The sequence below is a fragment of the Arachis hypogaea genome, chromosome 5 (genome assembly GCF_003086295.3).
Source record: "Arachis hypogaea cultivar Tifrunner chromosome 5, arahy.Tifrunner.gnm2.J5K5, whole genome shotgun sequence".
NCBI classification, from domain to species: domain Eukaryota; kingdom Viridiplantae; phylum Streptophyta; class Magnoliopsida; order Fabales; family Fabaceae; genus Arachis; species Arachis hypogaea.
This window is the reverse complement of record NC_092040.1, coordinates 26980448-26987036: the sequence shown is the minus strand read 5'-3', so window position 1 is coordinate 26987036 and position 6589 is coordinate 26980448. Positions and strand designations below refer to the sequence as shown.

The 6589-nt window shown below is 34.7% G+C and overlaps 1 non-coding gene across 1 annotated transcript; it reads left to right on the top strand.

Annotated features, from left to right (window-relative positions):
* The first annotated feature begins 589 nt into the window (after positions 1-589).
* Positions 590-693, top strand: LOC112804466 (small nucleolar RNA R71). Its single transcript, XR_003203081.1, has one exon. It is a non-coding gene; the product is annotated as a small nucleolar RNA R71 (small nucleolar RNA).
* The last annotated feature ends 5896 nt before the right edge of the window (positions 694-6589 follow it).

The following is a 6589-nucleotide window of genomic DNA, read 5'->3' as shown; positions in this document are numbered from 1 at the left end:
TTACAAGATGACCATAGCTTGCTTCATACCAACAATCTCTGTGGGATCGACCCTTACTCACGTAAGGTATTACTTGGACGACCCAGTACACTTGCTGGTTAGTTGTGCGGAGTTGTGACAAAGTGTGATTCATGTTTAAGAGCACCAAGTCTTTGGAGCCATTGTTGATGATCACAATTTCGTCCACCAAGGTTCACCCATGTAATTTACCTCTGCCATTGCAGGGTTTTCAGGATCATAAGCTTCTTCTTCAGAAGATGCATCTTTAGTACTATTGGATGCATTTTGCCATCCATTCAGATTTTGAGAAATCATGTTGACTTGCTGAGTCAACACTTTGTTCTGAGCTAATATGGCATTCAGAGCATCAATTTCAAGAACTCCCTTCCTCTGAGGTGTCCCATTATTCACGAAATTCCTCTCAGAAGTATATATGAATTGGTTATTTACAACCATGTCAATAAGTTCCTGAGCTTCTGTAGGCGTTTTCTTTAGGTGAATGGATCCACCTGCAGAGTGGTCCAATGACATCTTGGAAAACTCAGATAGACCATAATAGAATATATTTAATATGGTCCACTCTGAAAACATGTCAGAAGGACACTTTTTGGTCATCTGCTTGTATCTTTCCCAAGCTTCATAGAGGGATTCACCATCTTTTTGCTTGAAGGTCTGAACATCCACTCTAAGCTTGCTCAGCTTTTGAGGAGGAAAGAATTTATCTAAGAAGGCCGTGACCAGCTTATCCCAGGAGTCCAGGCTATCTTTAGGTTGTGAGTCCAACCATGTTCTAGCTCTGTCTCTTACAGCAAAAGGGAAAAGCATGAGCCTGTAGACTTCAGAATCTACTCCATTCGTCTTAACAGTCTCATAGATCTGCAAGAACTCAGTTAAAAACTGGTAAGGATCTTCAGATGGAAGTCCATGAAACTTGCAGTTCTGTTGCATTAGAGCAACTAATTGAGGTTTCAGCTCAAAATTGTTTGCTCCAATGGCAGGAATTGAGATGCTTCTTCCATCAAACTTGGACGTGGGTTTAGTAAAATCACCAAGCATCCTCCTTGCATTATTGTTGTTGGGTTCGGCTTCCATCTCCTTCTCTTTTTCGAAAATTTCAGAAAGGTTGCCTCTGGATTGTTGTAATTTAGTTTCTCTTAGTTTCCTCTTCAGAGTCCTTTCAGGTTCAGGATCAGCTTCAACAAGAGTGCCTTTTTCCTTGTTCCTGCTCATATGAAAGAGAAGACAAAAAGAAAAGGAAGAGGAATCCTTTATGTCACAGTAAAGAGGATCCTTATTATTAGTAGAAGAAGAAAGGAATAAAAGTGAAGAAGAATCCAAACACAAGGGTGAGGATAGAAGCAGTGATTGGAGATGAAGAGAGGTGAAGAGAAGTGTTAGTAAATAAATAAATCAATAGAAGAAGATGAGAGAGAGAATTCGGAAGTTAATTTTGAAAAGTAGTTAATGATTTTCGAAAATAAAAAGGAAGATAAAATTAAAATTAAAATTTAAAACAATTAATTAATTAAAAAAGAATTTTGAAAAAGAGATGAGATATTTTCAAAAATTAGAGAGGGAGAAGTAGTTAGGTGGTTTTGAAAAAGATAAGAAACAAACAAAAAGTTAATTAGTTAGTTGAAAAAGATATTAAAATCAAATTTGAAAAGATAAGAAGATAAGAGGTTAGATAAGATATTTTAAAATCAAATTTTTGAAAAAGATAAAATTTTGAAAAAGATATGATATAAAAGATATGATAAAAAGATATAAAAAAAGATATGATTTTTAAGAAAAAGATATTTTGAAAAGGATTAAATTTTTAAAATTAAAATTAATTACTTAACTAACAAGAAACTAAAAGATATGATTCTAGAATTTAAAGATTGAACCTTTCTTAACAAGAAAGTAACAAACTTCAAATTTTTTAATCAATCACATTAATTGTTAGTGTAATTTTGAAAATTTGAAATAAAATTAAGAAAAAGATTTTGAAAATAATTTTAAAATTTTCGAAATTAATAGATAAAAATGAAAAAGATTTAATTTTTGAAAAAATTTTTGAAAAGATAGGATTTTTAAAATTGAAATTTTGACTTGACTTATGACAAACAACTAATTTTAAAATTTTTTGACTAAGTCAACTCAAATTTTCAAAAATTAGGAGAGAAATAAGGAAAATATATTTTTTATTTTTGAATTATTAATGATGAGAGAGAAAAACAACAAAAATGACTCACAACATAAAAATTATGAATCAAAACTCATGATGCATGCAAGAACACTATGAATGTCAAGATGAACACCAAGAACACTTTGAAGATCATGATGAACATCAAGAACATATTTTTGAAAAAATTTTTGATGCAAAGAAAACATGCAAGACACCAAACTTAGAAATCTTTAATGTTTAGATACTATGAATGCAAAAATACACATGAAAAATAATAAAAGACACACAACAAGAAAACATCAAGATCAAACAAGAAGACTTACCAAAAATGCATGAAGACTTATCAAACAAGAAAACATCATGAAGAACACTATGAATGCATGAATTTTTGAAAAATGCAAGAGATTTTTAAAACATGCAATTGACACCAAACTTAAAAATTGACTCAAGACTCAAATAAGAAACATAAAAAATTTTTTTGATTTTTATGATTTTATGATTTTTTTTTGTATTTTTATTATTTTTTTCGAAAATATTCTTTAGAAAAACGAAAATAAAGACAAATTTTTGAAAGATTTTTGAAAACTTTTTTGAAAAGAAAATAAAAAGAAAATTACCTAATTTGAGCAACAAGATAAACCGTCAATTGTCCATACTCGAACAATCCCCGGCAACGGCGCCAAAAATTTGGTGGACAAAATTGTGATCATCAACAATGGCTCCAAAGACTTGGTGCTCTTAAACATGAATCACACTTTGTCACAATTCCGCACAACTAACCAGCAAGTGTACTGGGTCGTCCAAGTAATACCTTACGTGAGTAAGGGTCGATTCCACAGAGATTGTTGGTATGAAGCAAGCTATGGTCATCTTGTAAATCCCAGTCAGGCGGATTCAACTGTATTAAGAAATTATAGTATACGTGAAGCAATAAAATAGTAAATAGTTACTCATATAATTCAATAGTGGGAATTTCAGATAGGTGCATGGAGATGCTGTGTTCCTTTTGAATTTTTGCTTTCCTACTGCTTTTATCCAATCTTTGTCACTCCTTTCTATGGCAAGCTGTACGTAGGGCATCACTGTTGTCAATGGCTACATCCCATCCTCTCAGTGAAAATGGTCCAAATGCTCTGTCACAGCACGGCTAATCATCTGTCGGTTCTCGATCATGTTGAAATAGAATCCCTTGATTCTTTTGCGTTTGTCATCACGCCCAGCAATCGCGAGTTTAAAGCTCGTCACAGTCATTTAATCCCGGAATCCTACTCGGAATACCACAGACAAGGTTAAACTTTCCGGATTCCCATGAATGCCGCCATCAATTCTAGCTTATACCACGAAGATTCTGATTAAGAAATCCAAGAGATATGCACCCGGTCTAAGGTAGAACAAAAGTGGTTGTTAGTCACGCTCGTTCATAGGTGAGAATGATGGTGAGTGTCACGGATCACCACATTCATCATGGTGAAGTACAACGAATATCTTGGAATAGGAATAAATCGAATTGAATAGAAAATAGTAGTAATTGCATTAAAACTTGAGGTACAGCAGAGCTCTACACCCTTAATCTATGGTGTGTAGAAACTCCACCGTTGAAAATACATAAGTGATGAAGGTTCAGACATGGCCGAATGGCCAGCCCCCAAAACGTGATCAATAGTCTCCTAGGATGGATAATAAAATAAAACTGAGACCAAAGATGTGGTCAAAAGACAACTAGTACAATAGTAAAATGTCTTATTTATACTAAACTAGCTACTAGGGTTTACAGAAGTAAGTAATTGATGCATAAATCCACTTTCGGGGCCCACTTGGTGTGTGCTTGGGCTGAGCTTGATCTATCCACGAGCTGAGGCTTCTCTTAGAGTTGAACGCCAAGTTGTAACGTATTTTGGGCGTTCAACTCTGGTTCGTGACGTGTTTCTAGCGTTTGACTCCAGAATGCAGCATGGAACTGGCGTTGAGTGCAAGTTTACGTCATCTAATTACGAATAAAGTATGGACTATTATATATTTCTGGAAAGCTCTGGATGTCTACTTTCCAACGCCGTTAAGAGTGCGCCATTTGAAGTTCTGTAGCTCCAGAAAATCTATTTTGAATGCAGGGAGGTCAGATTCCAACAGCATCAGCAGTCCTTTGTCAGCCTCCTATCAGAGTTTTGCTCAGGTCCCTCAATTTCAGCCAGAAAATACCTGAAATCACAGAAAAATACACAAACTCATAATAAAGTCCAGAAATATGAATTTAGCATAAAAACCAATGAAAACATCCCTAAAAGTAACTAGATCATACTAAAAACTACCTAAAAACAATGTCAAAAAGCGTATAAATTATCCGCTCATCATAGACCTACAATCTCCCCCAAACTAATTTCTCTTGAATCATTGGCTGAAAAGGGCTTGTATTTTGTTCATATTTTTTAGTGCCAAGGATGGACACCTATATTTGATATTCGTGACAAGGTTGATGCGTGAGCATCTTTCTTATCTTTTCTTAGTAATTTAGATGTAAATTTGTTGCATTTTTATGAGATTTTGGTGTTTTGAACCATCATGAATGCTACTTTGAGTTGTGTTGCTATTCTTTTGACTACAGGTAAAATTTGGGAGAGTTTGACAGCATTCGTGTAGAAGAAAAGAAAGAAAGTGGATGATGTCAACCCTGACCTCCTCGTACTCCAATGAGCATAACTTGAGCTACAAAGATCTAATTGACATGGTTTTAACAGCATTAGAAAGACAACTTTCAAAGCTTTCCAATGATATATAATACTCTATACTTTTTCTCTTGCATCACAGCGCTAAATGCGCGACATTGGTGTTTAGCACCAAATCGCGTCTAGCACACCATTCCATGCGGGAGTCCCGGCGCCAAACGCCAGATGGCCAAGTTTGGTGCTAGAATACAGAAAGCTCACTATTCATTTCTGCCATGGCGGTGCCAAACACTACAATCCGGAGTTTGGTGGCAGAGACCTCGAAGAGCGTGAAGAGGTTGCTGCCCAAGTAGCGCCAAACACCAGATGGCCAAGTTTTGCTCCAGTAGCGTGAACCAGAATGAATCTCACATGAATCAGCACCAAATCTTTAGAATTAATTTAATTTTTAAATAAGTTTTGAATTAAGAGATGATATTTTTAGGTTTTAGAATTTTAATTTCAAATCAATTAGGACTAGATATAAAAGGAGAAAAGATTCAGTCATATGGGCTCTCTTTTCTCTTCTTCTTCTCTTCTTCCGCACTTTCGTACTTTTCTCTGCTAGATTTTTTTCTAAACCATGAGCAACTAAACCTCCATTATTAAGGTTATGATCTCTGTTATTTTAATGGATTAATACTATTGTCATTCTTCTCTTAATTAATGCACTGGTTTATTTTCAAGGATTGATTCCATTCTTCATCCTAGGAATTAGAGTATATTGGAAGATAACTCTTTTTCTAATTGAATTCTTGTTGAATCTTGGAAAAGTTAAATCACTTGAATAACAGCATAAAATCAATTCCTCATAATTCTCTAATTTCCTGGAGTTAACGTGATACTTGACATACAATCATCTTATCTTTGGGTACCTAGGATTTTGTGTGGCTCATAAACTAGGATTGGATTTAAACTTCTAATTTAAATTAAGTGACCAAGAAATTGGCAGTTGGTTTTGTTAGAAGAGATTAAATTGCCTATAGAGTTTAATCAATTAAGGTTTGCCATGAATTGAACCTCTACATGATTAAAGTGAGTGATAAGAACCATTAATCCGAAAATTTAACATCTCGAAAGTCTTAACTATTTTCTCATACTATTTTCATCAACCATTCATTACTTGCTTTATTAATTCACTGATCCATTTCTTTATGATAATTGGAACTGAAAACACTAAATTTGGCTTGTCTGACTAGTTTAATCACACAACTATTATTGCTTAATCCATTAATTCTTGTGGGATTGACACTCACTCACTTGAGTTATTATTTGGTACAACCCGGTGTACTTGCCAGTAAGTTGTGGTATTCGAAATCTGCCACCAAGTATACCTTGTCTTGGTAAGGCAATTTTATGCAAATATGACTTCCAAGATACTTGAATTGTTTCATGTGTCAAAGGTCAAGTAATTATTTTAGATAAGCACCGTATTGGGGAAGCTTTTGGTTATCGAGACTCTAGAATCACCATTTTCATATCTGGAAAATGGGATTATGATTTGATCGTTAACCTCACCACAACCCTCCGCATTATATGTAACAAATTTTTCTTTTTCTTTGGCCTCACTCCAGTACACCATGCCCTTAGTCCCATCAATGCCCAACTATATTGCATTGTCACCTATTTCATACTTTCTGAAACTGGGTCTTTCCATCGGATAATATTGAGTGACACTCTGGTCCTGTATGCATTTATCCAAGGGATTCCAGTCTCTTTT